Here is a 21,578-nt window from a genome sequence, read left to right on the forward strand (position 1 = left end):
TTCGCAAATTCCGAAATAGATACTTCTCAGATATTCAGGAGAAAGTTGATTTTTGAGATTTCTTAGGAGAAAGATATTTTTACTTACTTTTTCTGCAACTGAATCTCCATGTATACTCCAACAGAGCTTTGGGTCAATATGAAGACCGAGGAAGTTTGCTGAGGTTTGAAAATTTTCTGGCGTCTCAGTTTTTCGTAGAGAGAATAACATGTTTTGTGTTTTGTGCACATTAAGGCACAGTTTGTTAGCCTGAAACCATTCCAAGGCTTCATTTAAGGCTGACTCATGAATTATTGGTATCGACTCGTAGGTCGTTACTTTATTTTTAACAGTTGTATCGTCTGCGTATAACCCACTTGACGATTTCAGAGATAGTGGTAAGTCGTTTATAAATATAATGAAAAGTAATGGACCCAGTATTGACCCTTGCGGAACCCCTTGATTAATTGGTAAGCAATTTGATGTTTTGTTTTTAAACTTTACGACTTGGCATCGATCTGCTAAATATGACTTCAGCATTTTACAGCTATTTGGGTGTAGGTTATAGGATGGGAGTTTCTTTACTAAAATACTGTGAGAAACACAGTCGAAAGCCTTGGAGAGGTCAAGGAAAGAAACAAGAGCCATATCACCGCTCTCAAAGCATGATGTTACAAAGCTATAAAGATTTAACACAGCATCCACTGTTGACTTTTTTTTTCTAAAACCAAATTGATATTTTGATATTAAATTGTTTGATTCTAAGTACTCTGAGAGCTGCATAGACAGTACCTTTTCCAGAAGTTTCGAAAATATCGGTAAGAGCGCAATGGGTCTAAAGTTTGACGGGTTGTTTTTATCCCCTTTTTTATAGATTGGTATCACTTTCGCTCTTTTCAAGCACTCTGGAAAAGTATTATCACGAATACATAGATTAACTAGCTTAGTTAATGGGGAGATTATTACATTTTTGATGGTTTTAATTAGATTAATATTAAGATCGTAAATGTCGTTGCAATTACTATTTTTTAGACCGTCAATTAAATCCCTTACAATCACACATGACACCTCTCTAAATTGAAAATTAGTCGAATTTGGTGGATTCAGTTGCTCCCTGATAAAGCTCATAGGATTTTTAGTGTTAGCATTAGAATTAGAATAGCAGGAGGTAGTCTGAGAAGCAATGCTCGTAAAAAAAGTATTAAAAGAATTAGATGTTATGTCACAGGTTTCATCACAAGTGTTTGAATATGTATTTCGATTTTGATTTACTATATTCCACATTGCTTTTGTTTTATTTTTGGCCGTTTCAATGCTTTTCATATTGTAGTTCATTTTTTTGAGCTTGATTTTTTCTCTATATAATTTACGAAAACTATTTCTTGCTTCTCTTGAGTGATCAGATTTAGAGGCTTTATATACAACATCTAAAGACTGCAAAGTCTTCCTCATAGATTTTAATTCATGGTCGAACCATTTAATTTTGTTCACTTTATAGCTGTTGTTGGTTTTTACTACTACTTCAGGAAAATTTATACTAGCATGATGGCTAATTAGATCAATGAAAGAAGAAAATTTAGTATTTGCATCACAAGACTCATCTATGAAACTCCAGTTTATGTTACTTAATGAGTTATAAAATAAAAATTTACCAAAGTTGGTAATAGGTTTAAAATTCTGGAGTCCAGTCGAGTGGCTAAGTTTAGATTTGGGTAGTTTTAATTGAAGCTTAATGGCCAGGTGGTCAGATAAATGCGTATCGAATTGATTTACTGAACAACACGATGAGTGAAGATTTGTGAAGATGTTATCTAGACATGTTTCGTTTCTAGTTGGAAAATTAACAATACAGTGCAAACCGTGAGTGTACATAAAGTCACATAAACGATTTTTATAAGGATCCTCCTGATTGAACTTTACGTTGAAATCACCAGATATTAAGACATAATTTTGCAAAGTATCAATATAAGCCAGTAAATTTGACAAGCAGTCTAGGAATATTGAGAAATCTCCCGAAGGAGGTCTGTATATATTAATAAAAAAGGTATCTAGATATGTTATCTTGATTGCTGCTATCTCACAGTGGTTCTCCACTGACATCTGTTCAAGTAAGAGTAATGTTTCACAGTTCACATCAGTTTTCGACATAATTATAGAACCACCATGTTTTGAAGTTTTCCTAGAGAAAAACGACTTTGTACAGAAATTTCCGATTCTTAAGTCACTTGCTTCGTAGGAGCTTAACCAGTGTTCACTGATAGCGACTAGAGAGTAATAATTATTGTTGGACAATATCAGTTCCAGTTCGCTCAGTTTAGCTCTCATAGACTGAATGTTGAGAACTAAAACATAGAGATCAGTTAGTTCGCAACTAATAGTTTGTTGTTCAGGGCAACTAAGATTTTTGAGATGTGATGCACATCCTCCGTCATTTTTATTTACGATTACTTTATCAACGAGTCTAAAATTGTCCCGAATTGTTGCGTCGAAAAAACCTGAATTGTTTGATGACCACTCCCTCAGGCCAGTTGCTGGGAGTGTAAAATGAAGTGAGTAATTCCTTGTCATACTGAGTGCTTACTTTAAACGAGGAATTGGAACCTTTAGACTGAAGCTTTTCAACTTCAAATGCTAGTTGAGGCCATTTTTTGTGCAGGTGGCTATTCACTTGTCCCGTCTCAAGGTCAGTTGATCGAGAGCGCGTTTGATCTCGCGGTCTAGAAGGGGGGCTTTACATTCGCTGAAATTTGTGGTATGAGGATATTTTTCGAGAAATGTCGTCCTCATTTTCTCCTCAAGGCCCTGTCTAAGTGATGGCCCCCACCGCTTGCACAGCGATGGATGTAGTTCCAACGCTTCCTTATTTTGTTGTGTAGCCCGATTGATCGGTGTGTTCTCTCGAGGCTGCCATTTGTTTGGGGGTGGAAACTTGTTCCGTGAATTTTTTTTTTCAGAAGTTTGCACGTTTCCCTGAAAATCGCGCTTTCGAAATTTGTGCCTTGGTCAGTGAGTACGGTTTGTGGCATACCAAATTTACAAATAATTTCAGTAGTGAAATTCTTGGCTATAGTATTGGCTTCTTGGTTTGGAATGGGAATGGCTATGAAAAATTTTGTGAGATCGTCGATGAAAGTCAGTATGCATTTATTATTATTTTCGGTTGGATTAAGGGGACCCACAACATCTAAAAATATTTTCTCAAAAGGTGTGGATGACGTGCTAGTTATGGTCATTGAAGCTTTCGTTTTTCCGACTAGTTTTGTTTTGTTGACTTCGCTACACTTTATATTTTTCTTTTGGGCTGCGAGTCGTAGAATGTGTAATAAGAAAACTAGAGGTCGTCCTTAATCTATTTATTTAAAAGTAAAAGTACAACATTCGTGACTAGCTACAGAAGACGAACTGTCCCGACCACCGTAGTGGCGTAATCTTAAATATACCCTAAAACTACCTGCTAAAAGAAGAGTGTTAGAGAGTGGCTAGCAGTACATCATAACAATTTTTAGGAGACAGTTCCCCAAGAAAATATAAGGGGTCCTCTTCTAGAGTAACGTCATTATTGATGACTAACCGTTCCTCCTGCTGTGCAGAGAGTTGTGGGGCTCGCGCGGGTATTGCTCCGGTGGCTTCCCGCCCCCGACCTGCTAGACCTGCTGCGGCTCCGACTGGGAACAAAAACTCGGCAAAAACCATACGGTAGACCTGTTCAGCAATAAACACCATCGTAACTCGGATTAACTAGCATTATTCCGTGCGCTGATTGTACAGGGTCATTATAAATGATTGAACCATCGCAGTTGGCGTTGGTGACAGGGTTTAATGTGCCGCAAGCCTTATAAAATGAGTGAGACTGGTATCGCCGATAGGTGGCGCTCCTGGCGGTAGTGGAAATCAAGTTTACTAGTTTGGCTAACGTTGCGAGGCTGCGGCACATCGAAAATTTGTGTGGGTTTTCAACGCCAACTGCGATGGGACAATCATTTATAATGACCCTGTATTTATAATACGAAACCACATCAATTGTGAGCGATTAGTACTTAGGCTATTTGATTAGCGTTTCTGCATGCAATTATACTAGGAACTGATTCTCCGCTTCCTACCTAACGCCTATTTGAATCCGATCTCTGATTATTAGGTTGTAACCTCCTAAAGACAGTCGCACATAAGCACCGGAGCTGTATTTGTTAGGGAGCGGGTCGTGGTTCGGACAAACCCTGTGATTTCTTCACAGAGCCCGGTACAAAACGAAATAGGGCGCCAAGTAGCTTGATTTCGGCTCTGTGTTGCTGAAAGTCGCTCGAAAAAGAAACAAACACAAACTTGTAACAATATATTGACTGCCTGTCAAACACTCGCACCTGTCAAGTGGCGAGCAACTCGTATACAGCGATCAAAATAATTATACTGGCCAGTCAAGAGTACTCTTGTCACACTTGGGCGCAAAAAAACAAAGCAGTTCAATGATAACACTTATCTAGGGTTAGTTACAGCTTATAACTAGGTTAACAATAACAACAAGACTTTAATTTCCGTGATTGACTCTCTCTACCTTTGACAAAACAAACGGGAACGACAAACGGTAAGTCAGAGGGCGTATTCGTCGCAGCTCCAAGGACACGGGAAATCAAGACAAAATAGTCCGAGCTGGTGAACCGTCCTCGACGCGGTACGGTACGGTACGAGTCACAACGATTTGACAACGATAATAGTAGCGGTAGGGTACGAAACAAGTCTGGCCTGCTTTCCGGGAATCCTGCGTACTACGGGGTGGACTCCGGTCGGCTGCGGTAATCCGGGTCGGTCCTGCTACGGCGCCTCAGGAGGGGTCGTGGTCGTAGCCCTCGCTGATCGGGACTGCGGCGGGGTCGTGTTGCGAGCCTCCGGGCTTTCGCCAGCTGAGATGGCTCGAACAGGATTTCTCACCCCCAAATGATGGTACAGCAGCCTTTCCTGCGACTATCTGCGATTCGGCGGCCCCTATCTGCGACTATCTGCGGTTCGGCGGCCCCTATCTGCGACCCTAGGTGCGAAAATTTGCCGTAGCGCGCGTTCGAATTTTTATTTTATGCGATTTTTACCTCTTTGAGGGTCAAACGTCGACTCGCGTGACGAGGTTAAGCGGCAGCGTGGTCAGCTCGCAGGTTTTCGGTGGTGGTTCTCGAAACGCCGCTGGATCTATGAAAATGCTGATTTTCGAACGTTTGCTAGTCGATTCGCGCGATAATTACCTTTGATGGCGTCGATTTTCTTGGGTTGCAGGTCGGAAAGCGCGTCTCAGTACACGGCCATTACGGAAAAATGAAGACGGAAACTCAAGGGTTTTTTCCCTCTTTTCGTCACTCGCGCGGCGTTCTCCCATTGGCTCGGCCCGGGCCAGAAACACGCTGATTTCAGTTCGCGCATTCTTGCCAACTTAACGTGGTGCGTTTTCCTGCCCCGTGTCCGATTCCGAGTTGGTTGACCGGATTGAGGTTAGGTTGTTTGTTTACCTGCGCGACGTGGGCGAAAAGCGGGATTCGGGAAGAAAGCTAAACTGGAAGAGGATTCGGAAGGAGCCCCGTCCCAGGGAAAGAACGGGAGCTTCGCAATGGGCTTCCGGGGCGGAGACGCCTTCCGCGGCTGAGAAGAAAACATTTAGACAGAACAGCGGTAATGAAGAGAAGTCGCAGCCGTGACGACTTGTCGACGTGTAGTGTCCGACACACTGAAATTCTGAGGCACGGTAACACGGTATTTGTCCGGGTGCCTCACGTCCGGTACCGAGAAATGAATTTAATTGATACAAATTTTAGGTTCGACTCCCTTCGAGGGCTGAGCCAAAATGCGGACGTGTCTTCGTCGAACCGAGCGTCGAGAGTCACTGATCTGTTTTGACTTTTTATTGTGTTCTGGTGTTCGCACAATGGTGTAAAAGTACCCTAGCATTTGCAGGACCCGCTCCGCCTCCTGCACCGGCGATTTTGACTGTTACAAGGTTTAGCTAGCAGAGCTAAGAAGCATTAAACAGTAGGTACCGCAGTTTTTTATAAATTTTATTTGATAAAAAAACAGACTACACGTTCTAAAGGTGTATTTGAATAAAAAAAAAAGGTTACCTACTAGGTAAATACAAGATAAATTTTATGGTTGATCTAAAGACATTATACTGTCCTTCACTTCCCTTGCAGATGGTTTTATCGGTCTGTTGATCTTCTTTTTGATAGTTTTATTTGTAGCGAAATCTAAAAAAAAGTACCATTTTTAAAAAATTCAGTCACGTTAACTAAGCCTCAATTTTCTCATTTGTTGGATGTGACTCATTTAATTCAAACGATGTACCTGGAGTAAGTACAAGAAATCAGGTTTACAGCAGAAGTTAAACATTTATTAATTTGCTGTAAAACCCCTGGATCAGTAATAGCACTACAGTTGGTACCCTTTAAAAGTTCTAAATTTTAGTTAATGTTATGTTTTATGCTTTCGGTGTTTACTTTTAATGTCGATAAATGCATTGGAATTCCAGATTTAAACAGCCAACCATCAGCACTTGGCACAATTTTCATCTGGAGCATTGCGGCCATATGACTTTTATTGATCTCAGAGACTTTGTTAGTCCCTTTTCCTTTTTCTCTTTTAATTACGCGTTCATATTGTTTGTCTCCTATATACTTCAATAAAATGTGTATAGTTTAATCCAGACTTTTGCAAGTAGTTCCTGAAAAGTAAAATTTACAAAGTAAAATTTATAAGTGTTTGATTATAGTCTTAGAAAACCTTTTAAGTATATGAAGGGCTTATTGTTGGAATGTGATAAGCCACAAAAACAGAATCTCGAGAAATCGATGATTTCAGTTATATTTAAGGCTCAAAATCACCAAGGTGGCAAATTTACTTCGCCAGCAAATAAATTACAAAAATTACCATTTTATTGCACAAGTAAATACTATAATTAATTTGTTTTAACTGTACATCATACAATACACTTCAAAAGTAAATAATATTTAATATTATTTGATATATGTATGGAAAGTCATTTCGGGAACGCGTCCCAAGGATCGATCCTTAGAAACATACACCAGGAATTCCCATAAAATAAACGATATTTAACAGTTTCCACTACTTATCAGTAGAGCGCGGATTAATAAGCATAAAAAAACACAAAATAAGCGCTTAAATAAGCATAAAAATTTTAGAAAATAAGCATAAAAAATGGCATAAAATTTTAAAATAAGCTCAAAGGTTACAGTAAATAATTAGTTCAAAACTCAATGAATAAATTGATATATTAAATATTTACTTGTTTATTATCTCAAAACTAAAATTAACTCAAACATAAAATAAAACAATTGCTAAAAACACTAAAGCATAGAGTGACAGATCTAAAAAAGACACTTTTCTACCTATTCACTTTATGCAGAATCATTTCTAAATGAACTAATAATCAGGTGTTTTTCTAAATTTTCAACTGAAAATCCCATTCTTCTGTCGGTAAGAACATTTTTGAAGAAAGAAAAACTTCGTTCGACCTCCACACTAGTAATGGGAGCGTTTTTAAATTTCGGAATAATATTAATAGGTAGGTACATCTATCGTCAGATTTTCAAGAATGTCTCCTTTTATGACTTTTGATATTTTTTTCAAAATCATGAATCCTTCATTCTTAGTTAAAACTTCATTAATTTTTTTTGAAACAGCATTACCAAAAGGTCCTCTTACTTTTGCGACTTCTTTTTCAAAATTTTCTATTATTTCAACCGATTCTACCAAAGGAAGATCCCTCGATTCCAGCTTTTTTATGGCTTCGACAATGAAACTGTAGTTAGTCTTGATAAATGCCAAGTTTTTTTTGACTGTTTCATTTTTTAAGACTTTTTGACATTTTGTAACTGCTTCAGAAGTGGATGGTGAAAATTCTAACACAATTTCCTTGAAGGAATCAAAATGATCGGCATAATAACAAGCAGCAGCCAGCCATGTACCCCACCTTGTTAAAATGGGTTCAGGGGGAAGTGGTACATTTGGCATTTTTTCTCGAAATATTTGAACTCTCAAGGGAGCCTTTAAGAAAATTTTCTTTCCAGCACTGATTAAAGTATTTACCAGTGGAAACTGCATCCTAATAGTTTCCGCCACACGATTGAGCCCGTCTGCTAGACAAGTGCAGTGGGTTAAATTTTCATAAAAGATTTTTAAATTGGAATATGTTTTCACCATATAGGCAGCAGCGTCGGAAAGCATCAGCAATATTTTCTTGTTTGGTACAGGGTTTGGCAAAAAGAAGTTTGTTAATCCTTCATTGATGAATCGAGTAACAGTATTGTTGTTAGTTTGTTCTAACTGCTTAGAACTAATTAAAAACGCTTTTAATGCACAATTTTCATCCAATACTCCAATCATTAAATGAGCTATGTATCGTCCACAAGAATCTGTGGTTTCATCTACACAGAACCATATATAATTATTTGCAATTATCTTCTTTATTTCTTCGATTACATTTTTGTAAACTAAGTCGACATAGCTTTTGCGAAGGGTTGATTCTGCAGGAACATGTCTGCCAGTGTATTTTTGTAAAAAACTTTTAAATACATTGTTATTTAGTTTTGTTAGAGGTATATTAGAAGATACCATCGAATTACATAAATCAAAGTAAAATTCTTGTTCATCTGTTACTGAGCTACAAGCTAACGACTGGGCAATGGTCTGTTGTTTACTTCCACTTTTTAATTTTTTCAAATTTTCTTTATGAATTGTAGTTTTAAGATGCTGCATTATATTGTATTTCTTTTCACAATTGATCTACAAAATAATACATTGGCAAAATAATTTTCAGATCTAATCCAAAAATCTTACCGTTTTGAGGCACACTTGACAAATTAATTTGCAGTTTTCATATCTTAATTCGGAGTGACCTCGTATCCAATCGTCGGCGGAAGGTTTAGCTTTGGGCATTTTTCAAAAAGTAGGTACACGCAAAACACCAACGTACACACTAAAAATACGCTCGAGGTATGTTACTAGATAAAGAACCAAATAAACACTAAACTAAGAAATGATCTTCCGCAATGTTCCAGTAAAACAAAAAAAAATAACAGATGAATTTCTATCCAATCCGGGAAGGGCGGCGGCATGAACTTCACAAGTTTTCCCAGAATTGCGTCGGGAGTTTTATTTGTATGGAACAAAAAAATGACATGGGAAGTCATAAAATTGGTTCACAGAGAAAGCCGGTCGCAAGCGGTGTCTCATCAAACAGGGGTGTAATCTATAAAATAATAAGACGTGATGCACTAAATATTGATGGGCCAATGCGGATCTGAATTACACGCGACAACTGGTGATTTACGACCTGCAATAGCCTTTGATAATGCCGATTTAGATTCTGAATTTACCTTCTTGTCAGCAACCTTGTCAAAACGTAAATTTGCACCAAAATTCCTGAAATATGCACCAAAATGGCACGAAAAAAATTAATATGCATGAAAATGAAAAATAAGCAAATAAGCTTAAAAAAAAATTGTTCATTCTTTTTTTTTTGTCGTTTATATATATATACAAAGTTTTAACGCTGTGCCATTAAGAATTATCAATGGCATAATACCTAGGAATCCGCGCTCTACTTATCAGCGGCCAATTTTATGTGTGAAGGATCACGAAAAACTAAGTGCGAATCGGAATTTCGTCGTGGAATTTGTACATTTCGAAGTAAAACGACGCAAGAATTACAGAATTCCAGGTTCCAAGACGCTAACTTTCCTCTAAATACGTTTTTTCGCTCGCAAATGTGAAGGATCACGGAAAACTAAGTGCGAATCGGAATTTCGTCGTGGAACTTGTACATTTCGAAGTAAAACGACGCAAGAATTACAGAATTCCAGGTTCCAAGACGCTAACTTTCCTCTAAATACGTTTTTTCGCTCGCAAATGTGAAGGATCACGGAAAACTAAGTGCGAATCGGAATTTCGTCGTGGAACTTGTACATTTCGAAGTAAAACGACGCAAGAATTACAGAATTCCAGGTTCCAAGACGCTAACTTTCCTCTAAATACGTTTTTTCGCTCGCAAATGTGAAGGATCACGGAAAACTAAGTGCGAATCGGAATTTCGTCGTGGAACTTGTACATTTCGAAGTAAAACGACGCAAGAATTACAGAATTCCAGGTTCCAAGACGCTAACTTTCCTCTAAATACGTTTTTTCGCTCGCAAATGTGAAGGATCACGGAAAACTAAGTGCGAATCGGAATTTCGTCGTGGAACTTGTACATTTCGAAGTAAAACGACGCAAGAATTACAGAATTCCAGGTTCCAAGACGCTAACTTTCCTCTAAATACGTTTTTTCGCTCGCAAATGTGAAGGATCACGGAAAACTAAGTGCGAATCGGAATTTCGTCGTGGAACTTGTACATTTCGAAGTAAAACGACGCAAGAATTACAGAATTCCAGGTTCCAAGACGCTAACTTTCCTCTAAATACGTTTTTTCGCTCGCAAATGTGAAGGATCACGGAAAACTAAGTGCGAATCGGAATTTCGTCGTGGAACTTGTACATTTCGAAGTAAAACGACGCAAGAATTACAGAATTCCAGGTTCCAAGACGCTAACTTTCCTCTAAATACGTTTTTTCGCTCGCAAATGTGAAGGATCACGGAAAACTAAGTGCGAATCGGAATTTCGTCGTGGAACTTGTACATTTCGAAGTAAAACGACGCAAGAATTACAGAATTCCAGGTTCCAAGACGCTAACTTTCCTCTAAATACGTTTTTTCGCTCGCAAATGTGAAGGATCACGGAAAACTAAGTGCGAATCGGAATTTCGTCGTGGAACTTGTACATTTCGAAGTAAAACGACGCAAGAATTACAGAATTCCAGGTTCCAAGACGCTAACTTTCCTCTAAATACGTTTTTTCGCTCGCAAATGTGAAGGATCACGGAAAACTAAGTGCGAATCGGAAGTTCGTCGTGGAACTTGTACATTTCGAAGTAAAACGACGCAAGAATTACAGAATTCCAGGTTCCAAGACGCTAACTTTCCTCTAAATACGTTTTTTCGCTCGCAAATGTGAAGGATCACGGAAAACTAAGTGCGAATCGGAATTTCGTCGTGGAACTTGTACATTTCGAAGTAAAACGACGCAAGAATTACAGAATTCCAGGTTCCAAGACGCTAACTTTCCTCTAAATACGTTTTTTCGCTCGCAAGTGTGAAGGATCACGAAAAACTAAGTGCGAATCGGAATTTCGTCGTGGAACTTGTACATTTCGAAGTAAAACGACGCAAGAATTACAGAATTCCAGGTTCCAAGACGCTAACTTTCCTCTAAATACGTTTTTTCGCTCGCAAGTGTGAAGGATCACGGAAAACTAAGTGCGAATCAGAATTTCGTCGTGGAACTTGTACATTTCGAAGTAAAACGACGCAAGAATTACAGAATTCCAGGTTCCAAGACGCTGACTTTCCTCTAAATACGATTTTTCGCTCGCAAGTGTGAAGGATCACGGAAAACTAAGTGCGAATCGGAATTTCGTCGTGGAACTTGTACATTTCGAAGTAAAACGACGCAAGAATTACAGAATTCCAGGTTCCAAGACGCTAACTTTCCTCTAAATACGTTTTTTCGCTCGCAAGTATGAAGGATCACGAAAAACTAAGTGCGAATCGGAATTTCGTGTGTTTACACAATTTTCAACAAGATATTATACTTGTTGTTTTTATCATAGCAATATGGCACCACGAGGCTGAAAATACCAAAAAAACGCCGAAAAAGTTACTAAAAAAAGATAGTTCGTCTTATTTGCGCTAATTTGCGCCGAAGAAAAAAAGCTAATGCTAGAAAAAGAAAGTTCTGGAAATGACGATTTTTAGTGATGGTTTTTTTGGAAAACAAATTAGGAAAAAATTAATGTGTTTTGTGCTTGCCCAATTTAAATATTATTTATACACAAGTTTAGTGACGATTTAAGCTAATTTTCATAATCATAGCTTCCAAGTTTTTTCATCATAAAACCAAACTTGTAATTTGCCACCTTGGTGATTTTTACCCTTAAATCTGTTAAATATTAAGGGACATTTCCCTAGTAATGAAACACTCAGATTCAACGATGTGTTTCATGAGAACATTTTTCTTACAAAAGAGTGAAACAATATCAAAAGGTTGTAAAAACAGAACACTTTATTGATAAAAAATGTGGCTTATCATGTTGTTGCTCCCGTCTAAACTTATTTATTTTAATACAAGGAAAATGCCTATGCGCAAAATTGATACGTTATAAACCTCTAAATAAAAAAGAGAGAAAATTATATGTAGATCTAAACTCTTAATCTAATACTTCTGTTTGTTCTTGATTTTCATCCTCTTCATCGCCACCCTCCGCACATTTCAGTTTCTTGTAGAAAGCATGATGAACTGGAGGAATATAAGGCAATAGTGATCTGACATGATCAAGTTTTTTCTTTGGAATTTTCAGTGGTTCTGTGTATTTGTTCTTCAAACTGGATAAGGCTATGTCGACAGGACATTGGTAATGTATAACTCTTTATATTCATCAGTAACTGTATATTTTACAAAAAATACTTTTGTGTTCTCGGATGTGACATGAAAGCTAAACACTCCAGAGAAATTCACATTCCCACCATCATTGGTACGTAAGGCCTTCTTAATGTTTCCTAGAAGAGGCTCAAAACACAGGAAATCCGATTGCTGCATTACTGTTACCTCAAACGGTGTTTTTTTGTTGGATTCCTTAATAATTTTATGCCATTCCTCCGGTGAATAAACTATGGGTGCATACTTCCTTTGGCGCTTTTCTATCAAAACGAAATCCCTGTCAGATGGTAAGTCACAAGAAAATGATGGGTGATAGTTTTGAATTTTTTCTCCTTTGGAACTTAAAAATTTCATAAGTACGGAAGCTACTTCTTCACTTCCTCTTTTTGCTAAATCTTCCGTCCATATAAACATGTGACCTCGACCTACAGTACAATCATGAATACCCAAATTGTAGAGCCAAATTTTTCTACAATAAAATGCAGGGCCCGTAGTTAACTTTGGTATGGGTATGGCCTGTTGCAGATCAAACGATATGACGCATCGTTTTGGAATATTCTCTGACTGTTATGCTTCTGAAACCATTAACTTTCTCATGGCATCTCCTCTGGTCTTATGTTATTTGAGTTGTGTAGTTAATTCAGTTACTACGTCATTTTGTTTCTGTTGGGTAGCGGAATCTATTCTTATGTTTAGTTGATCACATGTTTTGCAGGTGTCCGACTTGGGGATTTTAAAACCGATATTGTATTCTGTGCAAAATATCTTCCGATAGGCATATTCCAAAACTGGCGTAATCCCTCTTTCCGCACACCAAGTCATGTACAGCTCTGTGTATAAGCGTGAAATAGTCATGTCGCAGTCAAAGTAAACTCTGTTTTGATTGTCATTTCTACTGTAATGACTTTGATACTTGGGAATATGATTCAGGTGATCTCGAACTGATTGCAATGATTCAACACTCAATTTGTTTGGCCTACTTGAATGTTTACCCCTCTTGTCTTTGTCAGGAATAGAAGAACCTCTAATTTTCTTTGAGACAATACGATCCACCCTTCCACGCGAATGTTGGAGGCCATGGATATTCAAAAATTCTTGTTTGCAGATTTTGACCGCTTCACCGTGAACAGTAAGGGCGTAAACAACAGTTCCTTTTCTAGAAGTTTCTTGTCGTTTCTGTTTTTTTGGGTAGCATCTTTTTTTTACCACCTCCATGCAACCAAACAACTAACTATTTTGCAGATCAAACGACCCTAAATCCCAAAATTGTGTAAATACTTCGGTTTCGAAACCCTGCAGTTTATCCCTGCAGTGATTTTTACATAAACATGATGGTCCTTGCTCACGAACTTTCACTGTTTTCCGGCTTGAATCACTCTTATATTCTAGGCCGAAATTCCTTCGAGTTTTCCGGTTAATTCTGCTGTACATTTCAGGTTTTCTGTGTCTCCTCTACTTTTTGGCGTTTTTTCTGGTGTTCTTTCACTCGTTCTTCGTAAAACAATCTCTTCTTGATCCTCTCTTTCACACTCCACTTCTGAATTAGGAGAAATTTCGTCCTAAAATAATAAAGCAATAATATGATAAGCCGCATTATTCGTGTGACATCCATTGACTGCAAGAATATGATATGCCGCATAATAAAGAATAATAATTTACCTCATGGTTATTTGGCTGTATTGCATCGTCACTGGCAACATAATCCTTATCCAAGTTACTATCATCAAATGGCGATTCAATTTCTTCATTAGAATTACTATCTTGTCCAAAATTAGAAATTTTTGAATTACAAACTATTTGACTGAATTTGCACTAATGCAAGACCATGATTGAGGTATAGTGTCGCCACCCATGGGAATATATCAACACTATTTCTCATGCGGCTTGTTATACTATTGCTCACTATGAAATGGCAAATAACTCAATCCACCAAAAAGTGTGGCTTATCATATTCTAACAATAAGCCCTTCATATTTATTTTAAAACTAACAGATGAACCCAAACGAGTGCAAGTGGCCCACATAGCACATCTTTCAGCATAATATAATTTCCGAATTCAAAAAGTGCTTTAGCATTTTCAAGGCTATTAAGAAAGAATATTTTTTTCGGCCTCCCAATCTGGGAAATATAGCGTTACCTTACACTTTAGGTCAAGGGAGGTGCGATTTCCCGTACAATGTCAAAAATTTCTAGTGGAATGTGGGAAAAATCTAGTGGAGTACGGGAAAAATGTGCGGACACCGTTGATTTATTCTTTTCACAGTTAATTTAAAATTAAAGTGTCCATACGTTACTTTAACTTGGTATAAAAAAAACACATTTCCCTGTATAATTTTTCCGATAAATGTGTTTGTTTAATTTATATCGATCGAAAAAGAAAATAATCGTAACAGGGAAAATACAACCTATTGGGTTGGCAGCTGTATATTTCAAAAAGTTTGACAATTGTCAGGTATATCATAAATATCTGCAAAATTGCACAATAAAACTAAACCACAGAAGTTAATATATGGTTTTGTGTGCCTACTTTATCCAGTACTAGCTGTTAGTGCTAAAGTGCAACTGGAAAATAATAATTCTAACCCCAAAATCTTGTATTCACCTGAAGAAAGATGATTCGTTTTCACCAGGAAGTAGTGGTTAAGTACAAGACATTTTAATAATTTGCAACATTAACATAATTTATTTTGTAAAATTACAGTTGTAAACATTATTGTCACAATTCTCCACTTTAGAGAACAATGCAGAAACAATTTGGTAACTGTCAGCTTTATTACTTCTGGGTTGAATGTCAATATGTTGTACTGGTGCTTCTCTTACGGTACTGATGATGGAATTCTCAATGTTGGATGGTTACATTGGAAGCAACTGCTAAAAATTCAAGTAGATTAAAGCACTGTATCGAAGTTTGTGACACAACTCACCATTGTTTGAGCTGTAGCTGCAACACAGTACATTTTGTTTTTGATGTTGAAGGAAGGCCATCAGTCATCACGAATCATTTTAGGAACTTCAATCTTGTGTCCATAGGGCAATCAAGGTTCAAATATTTGTCAATTTTATTTGAAATTGTTCTAATTGTATTAATATCAATTTAACCTGACTTCCATATATTTCTTCACAGTTTCAACCCAGTTTGGATTGGTAATGGCAAACGATCTACAAATATTGGTTTTTGTGTCAGTTATCAATATAATATCTTCTCTTGACATTTTCCATTTTCAGAGTATATAACTCCTTTCGGAGACAGGCACCACAAACACCTATTAATAAAACTGTCTGTAATAAAATATGGTTTATTAAAAATTTGTGAATTAAAGAATAGTTATTACATACTTTCTTGAGAAAAAATTGTCCTATGTAACGTTGTTTCGATTTTTGTGGTAATAATTCAGAATTTAGTCCTGCCACTAGTTGTACTGCCTCTGGTGTCACATTTACCTCACTCTATATTATATACTAGACATTTTTTTCACTCGATTAATACACCAAAATCAAATTTTGAAGCACGACCGTGAAAATTTAGCCGGCAAATAATTTGTTAGGAAAAAAACAAATGAGCGGTCACGGTCGTCAAGGAATTGATTCCACAGCATTCGATTCTTTATTGACGATGTCAAATTCTACAATAAAATTAGTCTTGATTTTTAAAAGATTTAATATTTTGGTCAGCCGAAAAGTCTAATACAAATGTCGTACGGGACGTATTTTCCGGCCCTCCAACTAATCAGGCACTCGGCTGCGCCATCGTGCCCGAAACCAGTTGTCGTGCCGGAAAATTCACATCCCGTACTCTAATGTAAATAACTACAGCGTGATCAACAAGGACTGAAGCTGTTGGCAGCAAATGACAGCAAAATATTCCCAAAGTATGAAAATTTTTTGTGCGTCAGTGTTGGCATCCGCTGCAAGTTGTGAATGTCAAAAAATTTAGGTTATGTTACGGGTTGGTAGTTTTAAAACACGATACGTACAAAACGACCAAAAACAGTATAAAAAGTAATTAGCCATACTTAACTAAATGGCCCACTGTTTCGATATTCATAAAAGCGACAGACCGTGCCCGCATGCCCCTCCTGAGAAACAGAAACATGTTTCATGCGTTATTATTTTCGAGCTGAAAGTCTGCGGGATGCAGGGATTGGATCCGGGAAAATTTGTAAGGGTGGAACTTTCGTTTCTTCTTTAAAATGGTTAGGCAACTTCCATATGACAAGCCCGTAAAGTAAGGAAAAGGAATGACGGGATTTTTAATGGTACGTAAGAATTATTAGGCCCTGCATTAAACGTGTCCAACAAAGAACATTGGATGCGTGTGTTTTAAATAAGAATCACACCCTTTTGGAGTGAAAGTTTTCGCATTGAGTTTCGAGGGCTTTGTTCCATTCTACCTCGAACGTTCTCGACTACATCTTCTGTGAGTGTAGATGTTCTACCTGTAGGTTTTGCCTTTTTCACATCACCTGTTTGCAGGTAACGTTGCACCAATCTCGTGCAATGCTGCCTAAACGCAACTAAGGTAACAACTTGCTCGGGGAACATTGAAATTGGTGAAATGCATCGTCCGTGCTCCGTGGAATACTGCCAACCGTTAGCAGCATCAAAATTTCCAGTCCGAAAGTACGTCATACCAATAAAAATGTCTTGCTCTAGTGTAAAAACCATTTTAATTAATAAATTGATACAAAAATGACACTTGATCTTGAAGTTTGAATTTGCCAGTCAAAATTGACAACTGAAAATGTAATGCTACCAACTTCACTGAAATTTTTATCATGTTGTCATTGTTGCCAACAGCTTCAGTCCTTGTTGATCACTCTGTATTAAAATTGTCTGGATTGGATTCCAATCGTAATATGCAATAGTTATTTATGTGACGCGTTTAGTAAATTAATCTTTAGTGGCGCACTGGCACTTGTGGGACGAGTGACGTAAGGAACGAGTCTCCATAAGCCAGTAAGCCCAGTAAAGATTAATTGCTAAGCAAGTTGCATACAAACTTTTATTTCCACCTTCAGCCTTTAAATTTCGTTTTTTAATTGTTATTTATGTTTGTAAAAATTTTGTAATGAAAGGCGGTGGGGCAATTATACCTACGTCGTCATGGTGTTGAGATAAACAACAAAAATACTGTCAGAAGTTTTGTGAAATTTGTTGCAAAACGAAAGAAAAGAAAGAATTTTCCAAATGAATGTAGCCCCACTGATTGGATACTACATTTTCCTTGCTTGTAATTTACAAATAGGCGTCGGTGTGGAGTACGAACCGGGCGTAATGCCACATTACGCCTGTACAAAGCAAGATTTCCTTCATCAACAATTACAAAGCGACGAGGTTTTTTTCTTTTAGAATCAGGAATGTGTACTATTAGAATGTTATCTTGATCTTCAATGTCATCCAGTAACATCTTTGATAATTCGTCGGAAACGTCAAAAATAAACGCGACCTGTAAACATAAGAAAAATAAATTAATTTGATTATGAAGTATGCAATAAGCTTATAAAACTTGCTAATGTCCAAATTCTGCTTCAATAAAAACACGGATTTTAACATAGAATAAATGCTCCAAAGACTTGAGGGTTTCTCCAAACTTGCTTTTTCCGCAAAATACGCAAGAAATACTTCTTCGGTAAGTGAAGTAACTTTTTTTCTTGACGCCAATCTTCGAAAATTTGGAATGCCCTTTCATACCGCTCTTTTGATTTACACGGTAATAGATCGACAGTAGCAGCAGCCGCAGCTTCACTCACATCAAATGGAATGCCCTCACAATGATTTTCGACTTCTTTCATCATTATTTTATGAATTAACACTGTTTTCACAAAATTGATGAAATTTTTTCGATGTTGTTTACTTGGTAACTATAGTTGCCAACAAAATTGACAAACTTGATTTTTGTGGAATTTGTAAAAAAAAATTCTAAAATTTGTAACTTTCTTCTTTTTGACCATTTCCGGAAAAATTCAATACAAAACACGTCAGTAAAATCTCTTACTTGACTCGGAGCTTTAAAATACTCGGCACAAAGTGCCTCGTATTTCAATTTAGTTCCTCTTCAGTAATGTGAGATTTTCCTGACTTTTATGTAAATAACTATTGATTAATTATTATTTTTTGATGAGCCTTGTATAGTATTTAACATTACTAGCATGGTAAAAAGGATTTTTACTGGCGACAGGAGGATATGACAGGAGAGCCGAAGGCGAACCAGTCACCTTCTGAAGCCAGTAAAACCCGTTACCATGCGTGTATTGTTGAATATTTTATTTGTTCCTCACTTATAAATAGTTACACAAACTATTAAAAATTCCGGTATTTGAAAAAAAAAATCGTATGAGCTTTACACGTATTGCTTTGGAAACCACATCACTCATATGAGCACGGGTGTAAAATTTTACTGGCTAGCCAGTAAAGACACATTTTCAAGGTGAATACAGTGACTTGATAAACTGATGTTTACAAGTAGGGAACACATAATAGTAATTTATTATACGAGTTTTATAAGACACCATTTTGTCGCACGCGTTTTTTAGAGCACGAGGAGCGCAGCGACGAGTGCTATAAACAAACAAGTGCGACAAAATGGCTTATAAAACGAGTATAAGACAATATATTTTTTTTGCCCCTTAAATTTAAAAAAAGTTCAAAACATAATGCTAGGAAAATTATATTTGGCAAACATAAAGGTTGGTAACGCTGGTAAATGGACGAACAATTGTAAGTTTTGAATTTAAAGTGTCCTGAAGTGCAGTGATTACATAGCAACAACTCACTATAAGTCACTGCCACCATTAAAAATTTAAGTAAATGTTCCTGAAACGCGTATCGAAAAGAGCTCCTTTTCGAAACCAGTTTGAGTGTTATACTGACTGTGTTATAGGTGCAAAATAGAAAAAAGTCTTTACAGATCTCTTCTACGTCCCTGTTAAATATTACAGAGCTCTGCCTGTAACTACCTATTTACTTAGTTACCACAAATGCCTATAAAGTGTCATTTACTTAGAAGGTGGAAATAAAACACTAAAGCTTTAAGGGTTGCTTAGGTAACAACAAATTCACCTACATTTTGAACAATGATTAATGACACAGATTATTTCGGAAAAGGTATTTCAATTTACTTTTTTTGTTATAATTTTCAGATTGTAGTGGAGGTATACAGTAATACCTGGTTAATCCGAAGTCAATAAAACCAAGGTGATTCAGACTATCAAAAAATTCGGATTACTGAGTATACTTGTAATATGTAGACCTTTTGGGCATTTTTAAGGTTTATTTAATACGTATGAACAAGTACATAACAATGGTAATTATATTTACAATTTAAAGAAAAGTGGAACTTTTAATAAGTACATAATTATAAAATATTATCTTTTCTGCAAATAATTTGTAATTTTTCGTTGCCTTAATCTTTCGTTGATTAAAAAAATGCTTCTTCTTTTAATCGCTGGAGTGTTAACATGTCGGGCGTCGCAAGATTATTTTCTGCCCCCCATTTCAAGCATAGATTGAATGCTTTTACTGTTTCTACATGTTTCACGTTGCTATATGAGGCTGTATCCTCTTCCTCTTTGTCACTTTCTCCTGCCTCAGCTTCTTCAGTTTCTTCAGTTTCACCTTGTATCCAGTTTAGCATTTCGGTTTCAATCGTTTCTGTTCCAATTAAATTTAACATTTCAGAAATTTCCATCAAATCATTTTTGTTTTGATAACAATTTTTGTTTAAAATTTTGTAATGGAATCAAACCATCCTTCTCATACTCATTATTAGTGTCATCCTGATCAAAAAAACTGTTATCGAGAATTTAGTCCAACTTTTTTCAATTGTTTGACTTTTAAGACTAGGGTAAGACACATAGTTGTTGGCACTTGAAGGGAGCTTCGACTTAAAATATTTTATTACTCAGTAATTTCTCCCAAAACTAATGAATGTAATTTTTTTATATGATGAGCAATAATTATTAAATTTTGTTATAATACAAAAACATTTTCTTTATTTCTTACTCTTACTTCAGAAAAGAATTTCAAGTTTGTTCACTATAAAAAACATAGGTGTTGGCACTATTAGCATACTGCTTGGCACCATCGTTTTACAGTAAATGGCACTATGTTTCTTTGCCATAAAAATTAATTCTACACTAAATACCTACCTAATCGAAACTGTTTATTTAATTACTCTTCATATTTATTACATACAATTACAAAATTAAAAATACCTATAACTATAACGTGTATAAAAATATATGTGTAAAACGTCAAACTCGCCTCCGTTCCAGAAGTTATACATTCGTACTCGCCTCCAAAGCGGAGGCGAGTGCGAAATTTCGGAGGCAACTAGGTACCCCCGTGTATAACATGCTTAAATGTCACAAAATACCGCAAGAGGCCGTTACACGAAATTTTGGGTGGAGGCGAGTTTACACCATACCAGCTGCCCCGGACGGAGGCAAAAGTGACGTTGTGTTTTTCAGGTTGTATGTCGCGATTATAGCAAGTATATTATTATAAATTATAATATTAATCTAATATCCGTTTGCACCTTACGAGTACGAGTACGTTTTTAACTTACAGCGGCAGCTAGGAAATAACTGCTGTTAAATGTTCTACGTGCCAACCGCCATAATAAGAATGTCTGCACTTCACTTTGAAATGGCACACAAAATACTATGCAGCCGAAAATCTATTTTAATAGTCACCTAAAAGTAGGTATAAGGGTCCAGAGATATAATATTAGTATGATATTAACTGTATAATAGTCCAGTCAAAATAGACAAAATAAACTTCGTACAAATTCCCACAAAGCTGAAATATGGTACAGACCTTAAATATGTCATTAGAAATAAAAAGTGAAAAGTCCCCACCGATCCCACTTGTGCTAAAATTTTTAGTTCCATTTTCAAAAAATCGGGTTTTAAAGAATAGGTATCTTTTATCCGTAGACTCACAAAAGTGGAACTTTTGTGACTACATATAACAGGTAAAAGTTTTACTTTTCGGCCTAGGAGTCAAAGTTCTAATTTTGTGACTAGGCAGTTTTACATTTACCAATTTTGAAACATTTCGCACCACTTTTTTAAT

At 36.7% G+C, this 21,578-nt stretch overlaps 1 protein-coding gene and 2 long non-coding RNA genes across 3 annotated transcripts in view; all 3 read left to right on the forward strand.

Annotated features, from left to right (window-relative positions):
- The window catches only part of LOC138137246 (uncharacterized), a 296,725-nt gene that overhangs the window by 83,365 nt on the left and 191,782 nt on the right, over positions 1-21,578 (forward strand). The window lies entirely within an intron of this gene.
- Positions 1-21,578, forward strand: part of LOC138137252 (uncharacterized) — a 256,252-nt gene that overhangs the window by 25,379 nt on the left and 209,295 nt on the right. The window lies entirely within an intron of this gene.
- Positions 15,006-17,203, forward strand: LOC138136934 (uncharacterized). The gene is made up of 3 exons (XR_011161506.1): positions 15,006-15,142; positions 15,205-16,920; positions 16,977-17,203. It is a non-coding gene; the product is annotated as an uncharacterized lncRNA (long non-coding RNA).

The sequence above is a fragment of the Tenebrio molitor genome, chromosome 8 (genome assembly GCF_963966145.1).
Source record: "Tenebrio molitor chromosome 8, icTenMoli1.1, whole genome shotgun sequence".
In the NCBI taxonomy this organism is placed as follows: domain Eukaryota; kingdom Metazoa; phylum Arthropoda; class Insecta; order Coleoptera; family Tenebrionidae; genus Tenebrio; species Tenebrio molitor.